The following is a 24755-nucleotide window of genomic DNA, read 5'->3' as shown; positions in this document are numbered from 1 at the left end:
GGACTTAGCTATGGACAAGGGGATCTCCCGCGGGGAGGAGGGGAGGGGAGAGGAACGGCGGTGCCTTAAGGAAGAGCATCCCGGGGTGCCCGAGGAAGGCGAGTCAATGCCCAGACGCCCAACCTCGGATCTTTTGGGAGTCCATTCAACCCCCCTCCCTTTGCATTAAGCGCGGGATACAGGTCGTACCTAAAAAGATGCGCACATATACATATTATATCCATACGTAGATGCGGGCGGAGAAAGAGACCGGCGCCAGCTAACCCTGTCTGGCCGATCCTTTCCTCCGGGCTCCTGCCTGCACTCGCCACCCTCCGCTTTTCCTGCTCGGGGAAATCTCTTGTCCGGTCTCCCCACCTCCGGGGGCGTTTTGGCCCTTCGCCTGGCGAGCTTGTTTGTCCCTCCAGCCGCTTCGCCACCGGCTAAGAGATTTCGCCGCGGCCTTGAGAGAGAAAGAGAGTGAGTGAGTGTGCGTGTGTGTGAGTGAGGGAGAGGGAGAAAGAGTGAGAAGAGACAGCGAGAGGGAGAGAAGAGGGAGAGAGAAAGGAGAGAGGGGAGAGGGAGTGTGAGAAGAGACAGAAGAAAGAGGGGAGAGGGAGGGAGAGAAGAGGGGGAGGAGAGAGAGAAAGAGAGAGGAAGAAAAGAGGGAGGGAGAGGATGAGAATACGAAAGAGAAAGGGGGAGAGAGTGTGAGTGAGAAAAGAGGAAGAGAAGAAAGAGGAGAAAGAGAGAAGAGAGAGTGAGGGAGAGAAGAGGGGGAGAGGAGGACAGAGAGAAAGAGAGAGGGGGAGAAGAGGGAGAGGGTGAGAATAAGAAAGAGAAAGGGAGAGAGAGTGTGAGTGAGAAGAGAGAGAGGAGGAGAAAGAGAGAGAGAAGCCAATCGATCGCGCCACGGACAGTGAGCGAGCGAGCGAGCAAACAAGCCTTCGCAGGCGACACAGCCAGCCAGCCAGAGCAAGCGTGGGAAACCAACTAACCAACCAACCCGGAGCTACCGGCGTTCGCGCCTCCTTTCCCGGCTGACCGAGCGACCCAGCGAAGCCGCGGCGCGACACCTCCCGGGCCCCGAGAACAACCAAGTCAGGCGGGTAAGGTGGCTTTCGCTCAAAGCGGAGCTCGCGGCCGCGGGAACAACTTTCGCACCTCGCTAAAGGCGGCGGCGGCGGCGGGGAGGTGGGAGTGGGGTGGGGATCGCGGCGAGCTCGCCCCTTGGCCGGACCGCGCTTCCTCCGCTGCTCCTCGGAGGGAAAAGCGGGGGGATGAGAGGGGGGGGCGGGAACGACGGGAAAGGCCGAGATCCCGGGTGGGCTGTGCGTGCGTGTGTGTGTGTATGGGGGGGTCGAGGCCAGGTGAAGCGCAGAGGCAGCCTCGGCTCCCCAACCCCGGAAGAGGCGTGTGTGTGCGTGCGTGTGTGTGTCCGCCTTGCATCGCAAAGGCGAACCGGGGCAGGGCGCTTCCAAAAACTTCGCCTCTCCGCTCGTCCCGCCTCCCCGCCTCGCTTACGGACTCAGATTCGCCGCACGTGTCTGGGCCGAGAGAGCAAAAGGCAGGGGAAGCCTCTCTCTCTCTCTCCCCCCCTCCCCCTCCCTCCCTTCCCCCGGACCGATCCTGACGTTCCTTGATGGCAACCGGTGTCTCGCTTCCTCCGACTTGTTGGCCTTGTTCCAAGAAAGCGCCCCCTCCTCCCCTGTTAGCCAACCCCGCGGTTTTTCTTTCCCTCCTGGGGAAGTGGGAAGGGGGGGAGCCTTTGGGGCAGGGCTGCCTCAACGCGGGGGCCTGGGGGGCGCTTGCCCCGTGGGCCCCACGAGCCTAGGGTCCCCATACTGTTGGGAGGGGGCATATGCTGACTCTGTAAACCGCTTGGAGAGGGCTACAAAAGCACTGTAAAGCGGTATATAAACCTAAGCGCTGTTGCTTTGCTAATCTGCGCGCGTTAACCCTTCAATGCACCTTGCGTCGTGTAAAGACAGCAACTGTAAGGCTTACTGAGTATTGTTATTATTGTCTTTTTCCAAGCCTCGTGGATTGCTCCGATGTTTATCGCGTTGATTAGTTGCGCGTTTTTAACGTTTCCACACCGATTTTGTTGGAAGGGCCAATAAAGTAAATATAGGTTTAGTTTACATTTTTTTTAAATTCCTGTGAGTTGTCGTCCTAGGGGCCCCAGGACATTGCTTTGCCCGCGGGCCTATAACGCCCAGTTTTGGGGGGGACGGGACGGGACAGGGACGGAATGGGGGTATCTCCAAAGGTGAGAGAGATCGGAGGGTCTGCCGCCTCCCCTTCCTCTCGACTTACACTGTTACATTACTGTCACGGCCTCGATTTTAGCTCACTCCCAGATATTGAAAGGTGCGCGCGTGTCGTGTGGACGCGTCTCTTTGCAGTCCCCATCCCCCTCTTTCTTTTTTGGGAAGAAAAAACAAAGTTTTTGTTTTTAATGGTGTTCTAAATCTGGATGCCGATCGCGTGGGGTTGTCTTTTTGCTGATCCACGGGTGTATTGGGGGGGGGGAGGTGAGTGGGTGGAGACAGACAGACAGACAAAAATGCAATGTTTGCATGCTTCCCCCTCCCTCCCCCCCCAGCCAGGAATAACTTTTCGTTCCGAGTTTGCTCCCCATGATGATGGTAATAATAACTTAGTTATAAATAGTAATAAAACCAAGGAGTAATAATCGTGTAATGCCCCCGTTCCTCCTTAAAAACGCGCTGGCTGGCCGTTCTCTCAGGCAGCCCTTTTGCAGCTGTTCTCTGCAAAAGGGAGGGGGGGGGAGAAGAAGAAGAAGAAGGAAGCTGCCCCATAACTTAAGAAGTTTTCCCTCCAAATCTCGGGACCCGAAGAGTTGGGGAACGCGGAGCGCTGATACTTTCCCCGCCGATGCCCGCCGAACGGAGAGACACAGAGAGAGAGAGAGAGAGACGGAGAGAGGCGGCGCCAAAGTTGGCTTGGCCCTAAGAACTTTTTCAGAACTTTCTCCTCAGTCGGGAACATGGGAGCCTGATATAACCGCCGGGCTTGTTTGCAGGAGAAGAACGTCAACAGATGTTCCCTCTGGGATTTCTGCTCAAACTCTGCGCTCCTGCCAAGGGCAGAACCGGCTGCAGTCTGTGGGACTGGAGTGTGGGAATTTGAAGAGGGAACTTTGGCTGCTCATAAGTAACGCCAGTCTTAGACTCTCCCAGTATAGTTTTTTATTATATATGTATATATGTATATGTGTGTGTGTGTGCGTGCGTGCGCACGCACACATACACATACATACATACATTCTTTGGATACATACACACACACATACATTTGTATATGTATGTATATTTTATATACATACATATCTATATATCCATATCTATCCATCTCTCTCTCATCTATATCTATCTATCTATCTATCTATCTATCTATCTATCTATCATCATGTATGTGTCTGTCTGTCTGTCTGTCTATATCTATCTATCATCTATCTATCTATCTATCTATCTATCTATCTATCTTCTATGTGTCTGTCTGTCTGTCTGTCTGTATCTATCTATCTATCTATCTATCTATCTATCTATCTATCTATCTATCTATCTTCCTTCTATGTCTGTCTGTGTCTTTCTGTGTCTGTCTGTCTATCTGTCTATCATCTATCTATCTTTCTATGTCTGTCTGTCTGTCTGTGTCTGTCTGTCTATCTATCTATCTATCTATCTATCTATCTATCTATCTATCTATCTATCTATCTATCTATCTATCTATCTATCTCCGATATGACCGCCAGAAGAGTTGTGGAGACCAATTAAGGAGAAAGAACAAACTGAATTTTATCTGTTGTAGGACTTAATTTTATCAATGGTTAGATAACTAAAACGGAAGTCAGAAACAGGGAAACAAAAAGAAAAAGATGACTGAAACAAAGAAGATATATGTTAAGAGAGACAGAAGCAAATATTATGATTATTATGTTTAATATTATCATTTTAATATTATAGAATTAAGGCTAATGTAATGAATATTGTTGTAAAGCTTGATCACCGTTTTACAAAGATATTTGTACCCGGACAACACACTGTTTAATTGAAGATGGAATTATTATGTTTAAATTTTTTTAAAAAAAGTTGTGGAGAATGGGGCAACCCGTACAAATTTAATTAATGAATATTGTTATCCTCTTCATCCTTGTTGCTATCTCTGTGATACATTTTTAGCTAATTTCTGGGTGCTACAGCTGTTAGGAAGTTTTTAGAAAGAAAAAGTTGGTTCCCGAGGAAAAGATTGCAATTTAATCTCTCTTTTGGTTTTGGAAGATCTTAATCAGTTGACAACTGGCTCCCCCCCTGAAATGAAGCAAAAATGAGTCCCAAATGTGAAGCGTTTTAAATAGAAATTAAATACAAAGATATGAAACATTCCTTTTTTTTAAAAAAAAAGGGCTATACAATCAATAGTTATGAACTAGAACCGTTTAATAAAATATTATTTCAATAGTGAGGGACAAATGATAGATCAGGGTGTGTAAATACCATTCTTGTGAACATTCTTAATTGCATATTTACATTTCTGGACATAATTTTAGAATAAACTGACCTCTGAATTGATTTAGCTTTTCTTAAGAACTTTCAGGGGATTTTTTCTGAGTGTTTGACACATCTGTGGAACAAACATTTTATAGTTCTTCCTCCAGTTGACTGAAACGTATTCTGAAACCTGACTAAAGTCTCCCAAGAAATATTTTAAAAGCTCCTTTTCTCTGGTCTTTTTTATAATTCGGATTCTGTGAAATCATCATCCTTAACTAGCATTTTTACTGGATTTAAAAAAATAAGAAGAAAAGATGCACTGAAGTTTCTTACATTTCAGATTTATGAAAACTCTTGTTATCTTCTACAATGATGCAAGATTTATTAATATAAAAATAAAATAAGTGCGAGTAGCGATGCAAAATATGTTTGCAACTGTTGAATTAGCATTGGAAGGGGAGGAAAATGCCAATAATATTTTGGACAAGATAATGTTCAGCAACGTTGCAAGGAAGTGGCCTGTTTTTTTTTTTAAGGCAGCATTAATTGGCCAGTTTTGGATAATTGTAATCTTATGAAATTGGAACATCAAGCTCCCTTGTGGGTTGCACATTAGCAATTCCTCATTTATATTGTGGGTCAAAAGGCAGGCTGATTCAGTTGTTGGCCACATAATGGTTGACAATTTGAGCCTTTATAGTAGAAGGGATGCCTGTATTTTCAAGTTCACTCACTTGGGTTTGTGGTGTGGTTTTAAAACGCCCCCAGCGTGGTTTAAGAGAGTTGTGTCTCGTCCTATTTTTATTATCTCTTTGCAGATTTGAATGTTGGCTTGTTTTTGCGTTTTTGCAAAGAATCGCAGACTGTCTAAGTGAGTCCTCTCAAAATCACTGGCCTGTTGGAGAACCATATATTAAAATCTGATCAAACAATCCTCAGAAACAGTAGTTGCATTAGTTTTAATTTTAATATGGTAAATATCTCCCCCCCCCAATAGAAAAGCTCTTTTGGAGTCCTCCATAATATTTAAAAGTGGGAAGGGAGGAATTGAGAGAAAAAAGTTTAAGGAACACTGATCTAAATGAACATTTCCATATTTGATTCAATTTCTGACTCCTTCTTTGGACTTTAAGTCTGGCATCAGGGATATGTCACTTAGATTCCCCTAACAATCATTTTATTGCTGAATTAGCCATTTTCATCATAGGTAAAGGATCCTCTCGCACATATGTGTTAGTCATTCCTGACTCTAGGGGGCAGTGCTCAACTCTGTTTCAAAGCCAGAGCCAGCACTGTCCAAAGATGACTCAGTGGTCATGTGGCCGGCGTGACTAAATGCCGAAGGTGCACGGAAGGCTGTTACCTTCCCACCAAAGGTGGTTTCTATTTTTCTATTTGCATTTTTACGTGCTTTCGAACTGCTAGGTTTGCAGAAGCTGGGACAAGTAACTGAAGCTCACTCGGTTACGTGGCGCTAGGGATTCAAACCGCCGAACTGCCTACCTTTCTGATTGACAAGCTCAGCGTCTTAGCCACTGAGCCACCTTGTATTTTCATCATATATGAATCCTAAATGTTGAATTTTCACCATACATTAAGCCACACCAACATATAGAATACCTAATCATAGTTGAACCAAACTAGGCCCACTGTGAATATGGCTGGTTGGTCTTTACAGTAATTGAACTTGGGTAAGTGTATTGTGTGAGCGCAACCACAGAGTGTGTTTGTAATGTCACCTCTTTGGGTAGGGGTTCACATTTCCCACCGACAGTGGTTTGAGGAGAAGAATAAGGATTTTTCTAAATATGGTTTCCAGGATCATGTTTGTTGGTCTGTCGGCTGCCTTCAGTATCTGAGGCCCCAAGGGGTCAATAATTTCAAGGACCCCGAATTGTGCCTTGTCTTTTGATCTCCATGATGACCACTTGCTTCTTTGAATCCCTTCATTAATCTGAGTCGAGCCATATTCTGTCCACCACATTCCCCAGTGTGGCTTTTGTCATTGGTTTTAATTCAGGGGTGTCAAACTCAAGGCCCGCGGGCCGGATCTGAAAACAGGCTTAGATCTGGCCTGCAGGCCTGTCCTGGAAACAGTGAAGGATGGCTCGCAGTGCCTCTGCCAGCGAAAATGGCGCTCAGGAGGGCTGCGTATGACCCACCAAGGTTATGTTTTTGGCCACGACAGCCTCCTGCAACCCTCTGCCAGCTAAAACGGAGCTCGGGGGGGCCGTGCACAGCCACCCAGGTTCTGTTTTTGGCCGTGACGGCCTCCTGCAGACCTCTGCCAGTGAAAATAAAGCCTGACCGGGCTGCCGCAGCCGAAAACGGATCCTCGATGAGTGACATCGAGCTGGCCACATCCACTCTGGCCATGCCACCCCCCCCTGAGGTCAAACACAACCCTGATGCAGCCCTCAATTAAATCAAGTTTGACACCCCTGCTTCAATGCATTGCTTGTTGTTCATTTGGATTCTGGCTACAATTGGTTGCACGATCCCATAATTTTAAGTTGGTGGGGCTACATTTTAAAAGTTTACATCTGTTTAAGGCTCAGAGTGCGTTCAATTTCTAAGATAGCCTTCTTTAATCTTCTGCCTTGATTTTATCAGACTGTAACACAGCATAATCTCTCTTGATTTGCTATGTGTTGGGTCTGGGAGATGGGAACTAAACATCTTGGTTGCTAATCTGTGGCTACTTACTGTAACTATATCTGTGTGTTTTGTGAATTGCTACCAAATTTTGCTTAAAGGATTGTTTCTTTACTGTAAACCACCACATCAAGAAGTTGAGATTGCTTCAAAAATTATTCTGTTGGCCCATTTAGCAGAAATACATTTTTAAAATGGATTTGGGGCTACAATAATTGCTGCTGAATTATTCCCCTTTGATTTTTGTGTATGCTTATTTATTTAAGTGGAGCGGATTGTGAGTTTACCGATTAAGGATCATGCCGTGATTTGTTCTTATTTATATTAAAAGCCATTTTGCATCAAACTTGATCTTTCTTGACCATTCCACTTGTTTTATTCTGAAAGCTTCACAGTTGCAGTTAGTTGGTTTATTTTTATAACGGGCATAAATATTGGATCTATACGGGCTATATTATTTTATTGTTCTCAGAATAGCTGTGCTTTACAAAGATTGGACTATAAATTGTCCGGGCAATTGTTCAAAAAAAGAAATTATGCCAGGAGGAAAGAATCAAAACCTCTATAATAATAGGCAGTCTTTTTGCAGCATAAAAGCTCACGGACTAAATGCATGCATTTGGCTACCTGTATCTATATAAATATGACTGTCAAGAAATAAACAGTGGAATTCAAAATATCTGAAATGCAAAGGCCCGATTTGAGATATTCCTGCATAAAGCTTGAGAAAGAAGTTCAGCGAAAGGAACCAGGACAAAGCCAATTGGATTCCATTTGAAAATGAAATATTTCCATTTTGAATCTTAAAAAGATCCCATACCCATATGGCTCCCGGGGCCTCCGCTGTTTGGAATAGCTTTGCTTTCATTGGAGTATTTTCGCCATATGTATCCAAGAAGAGTTACTAAAAAGGAAATACGCGGTGGCTCAGTGGCTAAGACACTGATCAGAAAGGTCGGCAATTCAGTGGTTCGCATCCCTAGCGCCGCGTAATGGAGTGAGCTCCCATTCCTTGTCCCAGCTTCTGCCAACCTAGCAGTTCGAAAGCACGTAAAAATGCAAGTAGAAAAATAGGAACTACCTTTGGTGGGAAGGGAACAGCGTTCTGTGCACCTTCAGCGTTTAAGTCATGCCAGCCACATGACCACAGAGACATATTTGGATAGCGCTGGCTCTTTGGCTTTGAAATGGAGATGAGCATCGCCCCCTAGAGTCGGGAACGACTAGCACATATGTGCAAAGGGAACCTTTACCTTTAACTTAACGGCTGGCTTATTTGCCTGTTGTTCTGTGGCTGGTTTTCAGTGGACTCTTTTTGCTCGCTGTGTGAACTGGTTGTGTTTTTATTGACATAAGCCTCCTTGGATTTTTTTGCGTGTGGAAAAGATCTAGCTATAAATATATTTGCAAAGCAGACATGTGGAGAGTGAAAGGGAGAAACTGAGGGGGAAGGATGGCCTTTTCAAGGCCTTGTTAAGCCAGGCTAGAAAGGGAGAACAATTGGGCCCCTTCTCTCCCATCAATTGCAAAGAACAACAAAACTTTCCCTGGTACAAGGTCAACCCAGTTACATCATGTTTTGAAAGGAGATGGGGTGAGGAACTTTGGTTTCTTTGGGCCTAAAGGTAAAGGTAAAGGTTCCCCTCGCACATATGTGCTAGTCGTTCCCGACTCTAGGGGGCGGTGCTCATCTCCGTTTCAAAGCCAAAGAGCCAGCGCTGTCCGAAGACGTCTCTGTGGTCATGTGGCTGGCATGACTAAATGCCAAAGAGGCATGGAACGCTGTTACCTTCCCACCAAAGGTGGTTCCTATTTTTCTACTTGCATTTTTACATGCTTTCGAACTGCTAGGTTGGCAGAAGCTGGGACAAGTAACAGGAGCTCACTCTGTTGCACGGTGCTAGGGATTCGAACCACTGATTGACAAGCTCAGCGTCTTAGCCACAGAGCCACCTTATCGCTTGTTTAAATACTCTACCCCAAAATGCTTCTCAAAGGCTGAAAGGCATGAACGCATCATAATTTTATTTCTGCTTTTGTGGTCTCCAGATGTTTAGTGCTGGTTGGAATATTCCTAGCCATTGCTAAAAATACGGCCTCCTTCATGGGTTCTCGATTTATGACCACAATGGAGCTGAAAATTTTCATTGCTAAACAAGACAGTTTAGTGAATTTTGCCTCATTTTATGACCTTTCTTTGCACAGTTGTTGAGTGAATCACTGCAGTTGTTAAGTTGGCCACACAATTGTTAAGTGAATCTGGCTTCCGTCATGGACTTTGCTGGTCAGAAGGTCACAAAAAAACAGGGATTGCGTTATTTTGGGACATTGCAACCATCATAAATATGAGTTTATGGTGGTACCATGAATATTGGTACAGCACATCCTATTCCCGTTTAAGTATGTGGTCTTTGTTATTTTATTCATACTCACTTTTTCAAAATCACCGATTCCTTGGGGAATGCAGAAATAGGGATACTGTTCTTTCCCTTGGTGTGTTGCCACATTTTGTTGAAAGTTGCAAGCTGATCTTATCAGCCAAGCTGAAGTTTACTTCCTCCTAGTTCATTTCACAATCCCTACAGAAGATTTTCCCACTTAATCTTCCCTACTCAGGTCAGTAATGTGCCCTCATGTCAGAGGTGGGTTGCTGCCGGTTTGGCCTGGATCGGCCAAACTGGTAGTAGTGGCGGCGGGAGGCTCCACCCACCTGCCCAGATGTTTCTGCGCATGCACAGAAGTGTGCACGCATGCAGCCGCGCGCCCGAACCGGTAGTGAAAAAATTGGCAACCCACCTCTGCCTCGTGTACCTGCATTCTTGTATTCTTGTAATGTATTTTAAATGTATTTTATTGTTATGTCTGTATTTTATGCACTGACTGTACACCGCCCCGAGTCCCTTTTTGGGAGAGGGGGCGGTTTAAAAATCTAAGATATAAATAAATAAATATAAAATAAATAAATAAATTCTGTGTGTAAATCCTGCAGCTTTAAAGCACCATGTAGAGAGCAATGCCTACCCAGGTTGTGGTTGCCTAAAATAATTGTCATAAAAGTGGAGAGAAGAGGAGACGTGGAAGGGGAGCAGTGACTGGTAAGACAGGACATTGTGTACAGTTGTGGGGTCTTTGGTGCTCTCTGAAGTTGGTGGTTTTCTTGCAGATATTTCATTGCCAATGATGCTAGCATGGATGATGTTACCTACTTTGGTAATGAGACGTCTGCAAGAAAACAACCAAGCTCAGAGAGCACTAAGTTTCAATCCTGAGCTACAACTATTCTCTTCTATCGATATTGTGTACAACATGAATGAAGTAATCAGCCCCTTGATGGAGATATAATCCTTGTATAGTAGTGGTGGGTTCTGGGTTCCGGATCCCGGTACGGTTGGAACGGGCCTGGCGTCGTCCACATGGATACGCACAGTGCACGCATGCATCTTACCGCCTCTGTGAGCCTCTGTGATGCTTCAGCTGCTCAGCGAAGCGTCACACAGGCGCTGTACGCGCCGTGGGTCAGATTATTTCACTGAATGCTGCAGCATCTCTCAAATTTCCTTCTGTAAAATGGGTTTGGCAGCAACCTGCTTTTATATCAAAGAGTGAAGTTCATTTTCTTTAGCTTGGTTTCTTAGGCAAACGATCATTACTTCCAGCCTCTTCTTTATGGGGAAAGGTGCATCCTAACCGTCAACCGACAAAGTTCTCCTGGAGCAATGTTGTGGGATTGACTCTATTTTGACTTTATTCTGAAATTAGAAGGCTTTCTGGCTACTCAGAAAGGGATGTAGCTGGCACAGGAAGTGTTGATCAATTCTCTCCCCGTATTTCTAAAATGTGTGTTTGCAGCTAGATCATGTTCCTTCTCCGTGCCACGGTTGGTCTTTTTTCTATTGTTACTCAACCACAACTGAATAACAGCTTTTTCAATAGCTTAGTTAGAATAGAATGACAGAGTTGGAAGGGACCTTGGAGGTCTTCTAGTCCAACCCCCTGCTTAGGCAGGAAACCCTACAACCCTTCAGACAAATGGTTATCCAACATCTTCTTAAAAACTTCCAGTGTTGGAGCATTCACAACTTCTGGAGGGAAGTTGTTCCACTAGTTAATTGTTCTGACTGTCAGGAAATTTCTCCTTAGTTCTAAGTTGCTTCTCTCCTTGATTAGTTTCCATCCATTGCTTCTAGTCCTACCCTCAGGTGCTTTGGAGAATAGTTCCTTGATCATAAATGTTTTTTTCTACATGCATTATGTCTTCTGCGCTGTCAGAGGGTTTCTGTCTTCTCCGAACTTGCCTTAAGACACTTGTGTTATAGTTTATGTCAACCTTCAAAGTAGGGCAGGTCAAGAAACAGATACCACAAGAAGTACAAGAACTCCTTAGTGCTGTTGCCAATATCTAAGGTGCTGCCATGAAGAATAATAATAATAATAATAATTTTATTTGATTAGCCGCAACCCTCTCCCGAAGGACTCGGGGCGGCGTACAATCAAAACAGATAAAATACAGATAAAGACAAACATACATACATAAAGAACAAAGACATATATATGTGCATGGAGGAGGTAGACTCATAAGTGAAAGACAATTAAAAAACACAATTTAAAATCCCATTAAATAAAATTACTGAATTAAAAAACCCATCAGGAGCGTTATGAAGTTATGATTGAGCCAGGCCGGCTATTTGGAATAGGTGGGTCTTGAGCTTTATACGGAAGGAGCGGAGGTCAGTAGTGGTCCTAATATCCGGGGGGAGGTCATTCCACAGGGCTGGCCCCGCCACAGAGAAGGCTCTGCTCCTAGGCGCCGCCCCATGGCACTGTCTGGTGGACGGCACCTGGAGAAGAGGGGGTCTACCTATTATCCAAAGCACCTGAAGACAAGAAGCAATGGTTGGAAACTAATCAAGGAGAGAAGCAACCCAGAACTAAGGAGAGATGACTTGCTTCCAGAAGTTGTGGGTGCTCTGACACCTTGTGGAGGTTTTTAAGAAGAGGTTGGACAATCGTTTGTCTGAAATGAGATACGGTTTCTTGCTTGAGCAGGGGGGTTGGGCTAGAAGACCTCCAAGTTCCCTTCCAACATTGCCCTTCCAACATTGCCAAAAAAGCATTAAGAGTGGTTAACGTAATCTTGTGAAGCTTCTTCTCCGGTAATATTGTATTGCAAACGAGGGCATATAAAACCTTTGCTAGACCTATTCTCGAATACAGCTCATCTGTCTGGAACCCACATTGCATATCAGACATTAATGCAATCGAGTGAGTCCAGAGATATTTCACGAGAAGAGTTCTCCACTCCTCTGCTCGCAACAGAATACCATATTTTTCGGAGTATAAGACGTACCTTTTTCCTTAAAAAAAGAGGCTGAAAATCTGGGTGGTCTTATACACTGAATACAGCATTTTTTGCCTCCTGAAACCCCGCCTCCTTTGCAAAAATGGCTGTGCATAGCCTTTAGGAGGCTTCCAGAGTGCTCCTGGGGGCTGGGGAGGGCAGAAATGAGTGAAAAACTGGGCGTTTTTTGCTCAATTTTGCCCCCCCCTCCCCCAGCTCTCAGGAGCACTCTATAAGCCTCCTAAAGGCTATGCATGCCCTTGTTTTTGACAAAAAATGGTCCAGTTTTTGCGAAAAATGGCCTATTTTTTGCTTGTTTTTTTACCCCCATACCCACCCCCAGGAGCACTCTACAAACCACCTAAAGGCTAGTCATGCCCTTTTTTGGGGGAAAAAAAAACCCGGGCCCATTTTCGCAAAAAAACGGGCCATTTTGGGGAGGTCTGCAGAGTGGAAAAACTTTTTTTTTTTTATTTGCCTCTTCAAAATCTTGGTGCATCTTATACTCTGAAAAATACAGTACCCTATGCCACCAGGCTTTAAATTTTGGGCTTAGACAACTTAAAACTACGCCGCCTTTGGTCTGACTTGATCGTAGTACACAGAATTATCTGCTACAATGTCCTACCTTCAATGACTACTTCAGCTTCAATTGCAACCATAGACCACACAATAGATACAAACTCAAAGTAAACCGCTCGAAACTCGATTGCAGAAAATACGACCTCAGCAACAGAGTGGTCAATGCCTGGAATGGGTTACCTGATTCTGTGGTTTCTTCCCCAAACCCCCAAAATTTTAACCTTAGACTCTCTACTCTCGACCTCACCCTATTCCTAAGAGGTCCATAAGGGGAGTGTGCATAAGTGCACCAATGTGCCTGTTGTTCCTGTCCTACTATCCCCACTTATTCGTATCCATTTCCTGTGTCCTTATAAAAAACTCTGCTATTTTGTTATACGTAATGGATATAGACTATAAAAACAGAATCTTGAAAACCTGACAGCATTCCTCCTTCCATCTCTCTTATACCAAAACAAGTCAAGGCAGGATGTCCTTGTGTTTCTTTCTCACCCGTTCCTGTTTTCCTGGGTTAAACTCGTGTTTTACTAATAATTGCTGCATATTTTTTTCAAGGCCACCTCTGCATTCCTCTAGAGTTTGACAAGCATATTGTTCTTCTCAAGCTGTCCTTGGATTGGGCAATGTGTTTTCTAAAATTATCTTCCTTACAACGGGAGCTCCTTGAAAAAAAAATACACAGAATCAGCCTGAGCGTTCTGGAACTCTTCAAAATGCCTTACATGGAAAGCAGTCAATATATTTTTGTGACCCTCTGTAAGGCCAGCTTGACAGTTGACTCACATTTATGACCGCTGCAGTGTCCCGAGATCATGTGATCCCCTTTTGCGACCTTCTGACAAGCAAAGTCAAAGGGGAAACTAGATTCATTTATACATGTTACTCGTTTAACAACTGTGGCGATTCACCTAAGGTAACAAAAGTCGTAAAATGGGGCAAAACTCACTCAACAAATTTCTCACTTAGCAATATAAATTTTGGGCTCAGTTGTGGTCGTACGTTGAGGACTACCTGGGGTACAAAACTGAATGTGCTGATATCTTCCTTAGGTAAAGGTAAAGGTTCCCCTCGCACATATGTGCTATAATTCCTGACTCTAGGAGGCGGTGCTCATCTCCGTTTCAAAGATGAAGAGCCAGCACTGTCCAAAAATGTCTTCAGGTCATGTGGCCGGCATGACTAAATGCCAAAAGTGCATGGAACGCTGTTACCTTCCCACCAAAGGTGGTTCCCTTTTTTCTACTTGCATTTTTACTTGCTTTCAAACTGCTAGGTTGGCAGAAGCTGGGACAAGTAATGGGAGCTCACTCCGTTATGCGGCATTTGGGATTCGAACTGCCGAACTGCTGACCTTTCTGATCAACAAGTTCAGCATCTTAGACACCCCGTCACTGATATCTTCCTTATAATCTCTTCAAAGTAGTTTTCCCTTCTTTGAAAAAAAAATATCTGAAGGTGTTTGAGAGTTTCTTTTTATTTCCTCTTGATGGTGTCTTTGAGCTTCGTTTCTGGTTGGAGGTGATGCATCCGGTGTCCTCTGGTTCCTCCTTTCCATCGCTCAGTCTCATCTCTGGTTGCTTAATTTCCCCGCCTGAATAAATTTGGTGGGTGAAATCCTGAGATCTAACGGGGATGGATGTAATGGATTTTTAAGAAGCTGTGGAGGCTGCAGACATCCAGGGTGAGATTGTACATGGAAAGAATGTTCTCAGGTATATCTCCACTATCTTGTCCTTGGAGAAGTACAAGAAGACCACCTCTCCTTCATTGAAACTCTCCTCTCTTCTGAAAAAAAAATGTTAAAAGCCAAATCTCATTCATAGAACTGAATGAGAAGGACAAACGTAGGAGAAATGTTCTCCACAATGCTATTTAGTTATTTTTAACTAGTCAATAACCCGGTTATTGCCCAGGTATTTATTTATAGAGGAAAAATGTCTGGACCAAACGTAATTTCTAACGTTGGATTTTCCCCCTTACCAGAGGGAGCCCCCTTGTGGAGTACTGTGAAGCCATTATCATGGCAATTCCACTGCGCTGCACAGTAGAAGCCAATTTATGGCAGTAAAGTAAGGCACAACAGGCTGTATCTTAACAACCCCTCCCAAGGGGCTTTAGGGATGTCTTACCACCACAATATTTGTTTCCAGAGAGTCATCTGTGTACTAAACTTGGTTGAAATTGCTCGAGGCGTTCCAGAGTGATGCTGGAACACACACACAGAAACACACAGACACCCACACCCACACACTTATATACTGTGTGTGTGTATGTATGTATATATATATATATATATATATATATATATATATATATATATATATATATATATATATATATATATATATATATATATATATATATATATATATATATATATATATATATATATATATATATATATATATATATATACACATACATATATGTGTTTGTGTGTGTGTGCATGCATACATACATACATTCTGTGATATACATACATTCTGTATATAGAGATGAAAATTGAAAATCTGAAGTTTGCCCAGACTTGAATGCTTCTGAAGCTGAACTGCCCTTCCTGAGGTCTTCTTTTTCCGGGGAATTCTGGGAAATGAAGTCCATTGAGCATAGAAGACACTGAATGGAAGAAGTCCAAATCAAGGCTTTTTAAAAAATTATACTAGTGACTTGGTTAGGGGATGCAGTGGCTCAGGGGCTAAGATGCTGAGCTTGTCGATGAGAAGGTCGGCAGTTTGGCGGTTTAAATCCCTAGCGCTGTGTAATGGAGTGAACTCCCGTTACTTGTCCCAGCTTCTGCCAACCTAGCAGTTTGAAAGCACGTTAAAAATGCAAGTAGAAAAATAGGGACCACCTTTGGTGGGAAGGTAACAGTGTTCCGTGTGCCTTCGGCGTTTAGTCATGCCGGCCACATAACCACAGAGACGTCTTCAGACAGCGCTGGCTCTTTGAAACGGAGATGAGCACTGCCCTCTAGAGTCGGGGATGACTAGCACATATATGCAAGGGGAACCTTTACCTTTAATGACTGTTGCATATTATTCTGTTAGGCAGCCAGTTTAATGCAAAGGTTTGTGCAGGATCCAATCTGGGTCAGAGGCTTAGTCTACCAAGATTTGTGCTGGAATCCATCCTCAGGAAACTTCTTTCCACCAGCTGAGGGTTGAAATGACCCTGGGTCCTTGGTATTCTTTGAGCTTGGTTGTTTCCTTGCAGGCATCTTGTTACTCAAACTAGGTAACATCATCAGGGTAATCCTATCCGCATCTAGATTATTTTCAAGAATCAATGTATCACAGAATTGGCATCATAAAACTGCAATATATGTGTTTTCTGGAAGGGATTTTACAGATCATCCAGCCTAAAGCTCAGCTTAGTGCAGAAAGAGAACTAAATTGTCCCCTTAAGAGCTCTAGCTCCAATTTAAAATCGTTCAACTTGAGACAGCCATCATTGTTCTAAGCAGTCTTCCAGATTGTTCCTGCTCCTTTATATTCAAGAAATCCTCATTTAGTGACTGCCTCGTTTAGCAATAAGGGGAATTGTCCTTCCTTCTTCCTTCCTTCCTTCCTTCCTTCCTTCCTTCCTTCCTTCCTTCCCCCCGCCTTCCCTCCATCTTCTTTCTTTTCTTTCTTTCTTTTTTCTTCCTTTCCTTCCTCCTTTCCTCCCTCCCTCCCTCCAACTTCTCTCTTTTCTTTCCTTTCTTTCTTCCTTCCTTCCCCCTCCCTTCCTCCCACCCTCCACCACCCACCCACATATCTTCCTTCCTTTTTTGTTTTTTCTTTCCTTCCCTCCCTCCCTCCCTCCCTCCCTCCCTCCCTCCCTCCCTCCCTCCCTCCCTTCTTTCTTTCTTTCTTTCTTTCTTTCTTTCTTTCTTTCTTTCTTTCTTTCTTTCTTCTTTCTTTCCGGAGAAGTCAAAAAAGGGTCTTGGAGTAGGCTTCCAAGCTAAAAACTCTCTGTAGTTGATACTAAAGCATGCATCCACTCTCCTCTTCCTACTCCCCTTCTTTTTCCGTCTCATCTTCTTCTTCCTCCCATCTCCTCTCAGTTCCCCTCCCTCTCCCCTCCCCTCTCCCTTTTCTTCCCCCTCCCTTTTCAAGGCACTCTTACTTTTGGAACTCATTTGGAGTTGAATTTGGAAGCTGACCTTGAGGCAAAACCACTCTTCCCGTCTCTGGAGGGAGAGAAGAAAATCCATCTCTTCAGCATCTTAAAAAAACCATGATGACGTCCAAAGGCAACAGGAGCGTCATGATTGCGTCCTTGCAAATGGCACAATTATGTATACTGACACAATCACACCCGATCCAGATCTGCAGGTTGTGCCATTTGCCCCATGGCTCACCCATTGTCCTTCTGCAGGCAGACCCATGGTGTGCGTTGGAAGTCGTTTCTTGGAGAGGTGAGAAGAAGACAGGAGGATGGAACCAGTCTCAGACGCATCGCAGATGATCAACTGAGTCTGAAGGGGGGAGGGGAGGGAGTGTTTTGCCATCCCAAACCCAGGACTGTATATATTTGCACTTATTCAAATCTGACTCTTAACACCTTTCCTGTGGCCTACTTTTGCTTAAGTTGCTTTTAAATTATTGATGGAAAGGCATTTGGCAGCCTTACTTTGAGATGCAGGGCTAAAGGAAAGAACGGAGCATTATTTTTCAAGACCGATTTGCTTATTCAAAAGATTAGCAAGTCTGGGAAACATCCCCACTGCTGAAATTGATCGGTTGTAAGCAGTGGGAAAATTCATTTTTTTTTACTACCGGTTCTGTGGGTGTGATGCGACTTGGTGGGCGTTGCAGGGGGAAGGATATTGTAAAATCTTCATCTCCTCCCCACTCCAGGGGAAGATTACTGTAAAATTGCCCTTCCCTCCCCATCAGCTGGGACTCTGGAGGTAGAGAATAGATGGAGGCAGGGCCAGTCAGAGGTGGTAGTTTCCGATTCTCCGAACTACTCAAAATTTCCACTACCGGTTCTCCAGGACCTGTCACAACCTGCTGGATTTCACCCTTGGCTGTAAGTTGTTGGTAGATATTCTTATTCCTCCTTGCACAACCAGCCAGATGTTTGTGTTGGATTTGGCATTTTTATCTACCTATTGCCATTAGAAAGGCTGAGCGCCAAAGAATGGAGGCCTTTGAACTCTGCTGCTGGAGAAGACGCCTGTGAGTCCCTTGGACTGCAAGGTGATCCAACCGGTAAGTCCTAGAGGAGATCCACCCTGACTGCTCTCTTTAGAAGGCCAGATCCTGAAGATGAAACTCAAGTACTTTGGTCACCTAATGAGAAGGATGGATTCCCTGGAGAAGAACCTAATATGGGAACGATTGAGGGGAAAAGAAGAAGGGGACGACAGAGAATGAGGTGGCTGGATGGAGTCACCAAAGCAGTAGGTATGAGCTTAAATGGACTCCAGAGGATGGTAGAGGACATGAACATTGTCCATGGAGTCGCGATGGGTCGGACATAACTTCACAACTAACAACAACAAAGTTGTTGGTAGATGTTCTTATTCCTTGTTGCACTTTCAGCCAGATGTTTGTACTGGATTCGGTATTGTTATCCATCTATCAAGGACCTTCCCAAGTACCTGTAATAGACAGACGTTGTTGTTTGATGTTGTTGAAGGTATCAGCCCAGGGTGTCAGCTGTCGCAAGTAAAACTGCCTTTTGGCATTGACTGATGTTGATGTTGTCAATGCCAATGTTGCCCAAGTGATGTTCCAGATGATTCATATTAATTCAGACCTGAGCATCCTAATTAAAAAAAAAAATCATCAGCCTGTTTATAACTGTCTTATTCTTAGATGCTACCTTAATAGTTATTTTTTTCTCGTTAACATTTTTATTGAGTTATAAGATAAAATAAGATATAAAATACGTAAGAAAATAGAAAAATAATGGAGAGGAAGGGCGGGGGACGAGAAGTGAGGTAGGGTTCAGAAAAAGAAGCATTGACTTCCGACTCTCTCTGTTGCAGTAAAATAGGGCCTTAACAGCAAATCAATAATAATAATAATCATCATCATCATCATCATCAATCTACAAAAAACCACCCTACTTGGAACAGCTTATATCCTCCGACGTTACCTTAACAGTTCCTAGGTCCTTGAACTAGCAACCATCCCCAAAGGCTGTGAATCTCACCAAAGAGTAACATAATAGTAACAACAACAACAACAACAGCAACAATAATAACAATAATAACAGCAATAATAATAATAATAATAATAATAATAATAATAATAATAATAATAATAATAATAATAATAATAATAATAATAATAGAGGGGAAAGAGGAAGGTTGAATCATTTGTCGCCACCTGCAGATGTTGCTGCTATGGACTACATCTCAGGAAGGAGCTCGAGTTAAACTTAAATTTCATTTTAGTTTTACATCACTATATTTACATTATTCGATGACCATCATTACAACTACCCCCAGTCCGGTGTGTGTGTGTGTGTGTGTGTGTGTGTGCGTGAACTCTTAGAAGGAAAGATTTTGTTGATAAGGAGCTGTGTGCGATCCTTCATTGATTCTCTTGGAATGTTAAAAGGGTATTTTTTTTTTCTTTATCCATTAGCCCTAGCCAATTTGGAAAGACAGATTCATGCCGAGCCTGACATATTCCTGTCCTTTTTCTCTCGCAGCGATCGCTCAATAGGCGAAGCCTCTATGAGAAGAGTGTAATTAGATTTATTTGTTTGCTTGCTTGTTTGTCAAACATGTACAAGATAACAAGTATAGGTATGAACATAAGCAGGAACAAAGGAATTAAATACAGATAAATGGGGACAGTAAGACAGGGACGGTAGGCACATTGGTGCGCTTATGCACGCCCCTTACAGACCTCTTAGGAAAGGGGTGAGGTCCACGGTGGACAGTTTAAGGTTGAAGCTGTGAGGGTTTGAGGATGTCACAACGGAGTCAGTTAGAGCATTCCAGGCGTTGACCACTCTGTTGCTGAAGTCGTATTTTCTGCAATCGAGTTTGGGGTGGTTTACCTTGAGTTTGTATCGATTGTTTGCCCGTGTATTTATTGTGCTTGAAGCTGAAGAAGTCGTTGACAGATAAGACAAAACCTCCAAGTGCTTCAACGACCCTCTAAAAGGATGCAAATTGACCAGTTGGCTGCAAGGAACATAAATCCTTCCATTCCCCCACCATCCAATCAGAGTTGAAGAAGCTTCTTGGATGAGAAACGAAACGTCTTCAAAAGAAAAAAACAAAAAAGCCCACTTGCCTTCTGAAAAAGCACCTTTGGGACGTCTTAGACGCCCCTTTTTGTGTGTTTCTATATTTCTGCCAAATCCAGGCCCAGAGAAAACATCAGTTCATTTCATAGACAGCTTTACCATTCCATATTTGAAGGCACAGTGCAGTGGTGGGTTTCAAACTTGATTTTACTATTGGTTTGCTCGTTTGCACACTCATGCCGTTGCGCGATGCTTCTGCACATGTACAGAAGTTTCTGTGCATGCGCAGAAGCGATGCCTCCTGCCGCCGCCACTACCAGTTCGCTCAATCCAGGACAGCCGATCCAGGGCAAACTGGCAGAAACCCACCTCTGGCGTAGTGGCACATCCATAGTGTATGTATTTCCTTGAGAAAGCATACAAGTGGAAACGAGAAAGTCTCCTTTCATATTGCAGTTGAGTTTTCCAGGTGGCACCACTGCTTCTGATCATAACATGCAGCTGCAACCACCAAAGAAGGCCATAGAAAGGTCAGACTAATACTAACAAAGCTGTGATATCATGGCAGAAGCTCACCATGGAGTTTCACTTTGGATTGTGGTGTTGGTCATGAAAGCAGGGGGCTTCTAATGATACCTTTGGGGTCCCAGCATTTAAGGTGTTAAATAAGATAGGCTGCAGCTTGATACAAATAATCTGATTACATACAACCCAAAGTTTGGAAACATATAGATTTGAGTTTTCACTATTGTAGGAGGTTAGCACCCACCCCTGTCCTAGGAAAATGAGATACTTTAGGAAATATTAAAAGGACAGAATATTTCCCCTAAAAGCAGTGGTGGGTTCTGGATCCTGTTCCAACCGGTACAGTTGGAATGGGCCCAGCGTCGTCCACATGGACGCGTGCATGCGTCTTACCGATTCCGCGAGCCTCTGCGACACTCCAGCTGCTCAGCAGAGCATTGCGCAGGCACTGTATGCGCCATGCATGAGCGCGGAAGCCCTGAAGACTTAAAAGAACGGTAAGGAGCTCAGGCGGGGTGGGGGGGGCACCAGAGCACTGTACCGGAATGGTATCCGGTGCTCCATCCAGGCTCTGGTACGGCCGTACTGGGGCGTACCGCCTGCAACCCACCACTGCCTAAAAGGGAGGCAGAAATTCAGCCTCCCCACCTTTGTCAATGGGCCATTAAGGCCTGAGACAGTCTATTCTACATAATAAAGATCTACCCCATTCAGCTCCAGGGTGATGGGATTAAGACATGACCCTCAGGACATGGTAGGATTAGCCCTCTTCCCAACTCACCACATGGCACCTGGAGAGATTGCGTCACTCAGCAAGATTCAACCAAGCCTGGGACTCAAGACGACCTACAGAGTTAGTTAAGACTCCCGCCCCCTGGGAGTGTGACAGCCAATGGGATACATTTCCTGTACAGGAGCAGGAAACTCTTAAGGTGGGGCCCAAGAGGGGGGATAAAACCCCAGGACTCTCAGCATCTCTGCCCTTTTTCTTCTTCAAGATCTTCAAGATCTTCAAGGCATGTGATTCCACTTTTTCCCCCAGGACCTATGTGGTCCTGTCCACCATTAAAAACCATCTTTCCAAGCAGCCGCCATGTTTCCAGTGTCTTTTCCTCCCACTTGGAACTGAACCCAGAAGGACATTTCTTCCAACACTATCTCGTGGTTGAGTAGAAAATGACTTTCTGCAGACATCTGTGAAACCGTTCTAAGACGTTCGCCACGAAGTGCCAATTCGCATGCCAGATTCAAGAAGGAAATGAATGTTATTGTTCAAAACCTTGCAGGTTTTCAACTTCTGCAAGGGACGTCCACAGGGAAAAATGATAGCAACCTGGGTGCTGTGCTCCACAAAATAGTAAATGTGCCATCTACTTTAGATTACATATTTATTGGCTAGGAAAATTTGTATGGCTGCCCAAATCATTCGCTGTGACTCCCTGCTTCTGCCTTTGTGTACCTTCAGCAGGCATTAGCTGCATTGGGTTGTTTTTTTGAGGGGTTTGCAACTAGAATTTCTAGAAAGATGAAGGAAAAAATAATATTGGGAATTTTAGCAAGCTATTAACACTCATTTAAAAACTCTGCTGTAGAATTCTGGCCGATATTCAGTACTATCTTTCATTGAACAAAACCTTTGTCATTAAAAAAAATTAAATTGGTGGGACCAACTATATTTAAAACCAAGAAAAAAAAAAGACCTCTTGGACTTTTGGAGAATTTTATAAATCCCAAAAAATTTATCACCAGAATAACAGCAAGAAAGTTGTTAAATGTTATAGCTTCTGTAGCTGTAGAAGCCAAAAATGACAGCTGTCTTTTCCTATCTAACTTGGCTTATTGCTGTTCACAAAAAGACCTCAGGTGTTTAGTGCACCCAGATGGAGGCTGGCTAATTACTCTGTCTGGACTACCCATCCAAGAGAGGTTTGTGAGTCAGTGGTCAAAAGAATATTTGTGCACGTGTGTGTTTTCAGACATCAGTAACTAAACCAGTAAGGATGGGAGCCAAAAAAGCAGGGAGGTTTATGTACTCCTTATGTACTCTCCATATTTATCTGCAAAATGGAGAAAATAGCTACGTCCTTCTATTTCATAGACCAAAAATTAAGCCAAAGCATAATAATTACTCTGGATTTTATAGTGCCAGTCACTGTTTTCAGTAGATGCTGGCACCTGTTGGATCATCTCTAGATGTTCAGGTTAACCAAGGACAACCTTTGCTAGTAGTCAAATGTTGAAATACTCCATTAGTGGTTGAATGTTAATAGTTGAGACTATCAAGCAATTCCAAGGTAAATAGATAACTTTGAGATTCCAGAATTATCCCAGAAGCAGGCAGTTGTCTAACTACTTTGATACTTAAAAGTCTTTAGAGGTTCTCAGTCATGGTTGCCCCAAAGATGCTTTTTCAGGAGGCAACTGGACTTTCTTCTTTTTTTCTTTTGAAGACATTTTGCTTCTTATTCAAGAAGCTTCTTCAGCTCTGACAAAATAGTGGGCAATGGAAGGATTTATATTCCTTTAAGACAGCTGGTCATCTGCATCCTCTTAGAGGGTCCTTGAAGCACTTATTAGTATCCTCAGGATCAGCTGAGCGGTGCAAATGGTTCCTGTAGTCTGCAATTTTTTCCCTCTGGAAATCCATTCCTACTCCCACACTATTCCATTTTGGGTGTTCATCCCAAATTGTATAGCTAAAAGTCTGTAGAGGTTCTCAGCCATCCAAAGGTGCTTTTTCAGGAGGCAACTGGACTTTTTAATTTTTTTATTTTATTTTGAGGACATTTTGCTTCTCATCCATTTGCTCTGACAGGATAGTGGGGGATATCAGAGCTGAAGAACTTCCTGAATGAGAAGCAAAATGTCTTCAAAAGAAAAAAACAAGAAAGTCCAGTTGCCTCCTGAAAAAGCATCTTTGGGGCAACCATAACTGAGAACCTCTAAAGATTTTAAGTATCAAAGTAGTTAGACAACTGCCTGCTTCTGGGATAATTCTGGAATCTCAAGGTTATATCTATTTACCTTGGAATTGCTTGATAGTCTCAACTATTAACATTCAACCACATGGGACTACTTTGATACTAATATAGAGGTCAACCTATTCTCCAAAGCGTCCCCGTAGCAATACAAGAAGTAATGGTTGGAAGTTTAACAAAGAGAAATCCCACCTAGAATAAAAGAGAAATTTCCTGAGAGTGAGAACAATTCATCAGGAGAACAGTTTGCTTTCAGAACTTGTGGTTGCTTCATCACTGGAGGTTTTTAAGAAGAGATTGGACAGACATTTGTCCAGCATGGCAGAGGATCTCCTGCTTGAGCAGGGAATTGGAGGAGAAGACCTCCAAGGTCCCTTCCAGCTCTGTAGATTTGTAATTCTGATATCATGAATGCATTTAAATCTGAAAATGATTTAAATGCATTCATGAAATCATCAGTAGTTGGCAACAGAAATGATCCAAATGTTAAGGAATTGATTTCTTGAAATACTGGACTTTGGAAAAGTGAAACGGAAAGATTCTTAGGTCCATCAAGAATGACATCTCTGTTGGAAGTCTGGATTTAAATCTGTGGATATTCAACTAGGTTTGCAGTACTAAATTGTCCACTTTTTTAATGTGGCATCTCAACTTTGAACACTTTCCTAGTAGACAAGCCTAATATGATCCTCTCCCAATATCGCACACATACCTGCTGCACTAAGAAGGACATTTGTTCCCTTATTAAACTGATTGAACAATAATATTCGAGCTTTAAGAGGAAAAATATGGGAGACACCGTCACTGAAAAATTTCATAAATCCTCCTGAGATACAATTAGTTTTCAGGCACCTTTGGAAAAGCAAACAACGATTGACCCATTCAGGTTGCCGCTTTGCTAATCTGCTTTGAGATGTTGTTGTAGGACTTGAAGTCATCTGGGAGAATATGCAAATATTCAGTTTTCTAAGAAGCAAAATT

General features: G+C 43.5%; 1 protein-coding gene across 1 annotated transcript in view; it reads left to right on the top strand.

The window, feature by feature from the left end:
• Window positions 1-855: 855 nt before the first annotated feature.
• Window positions 856-24755, top strand: part of SOX5 (SRY-box transcription factor 5) — a 973495-nt gene continuing 949595 nt past the window's right edge. The window contains exon 1 of the mRNA XM_081957811.1: window positions 856-1088. The gene's annotated coding sequence lies outside the window, so the exon portion shown is untranslated. The remainder of the gene's footprint in view (window positions 1089-24755) is intronic.

This window comes from Natrix helvetica, assembly GCF_964273705.1.
Source record: "Natrix helvetica genome assembly, chromosome: 6".
NCBI classification, from domain to species: domain Eukaryota; kingdom Metazoa; phylum Chordata; class Lepidosauria; order Squamata; family Natricidae; genus Natrix; species Natrix helvetica.
This window is presented reverse-complemented; position numbering and strand designations above follow the sequence as displayed.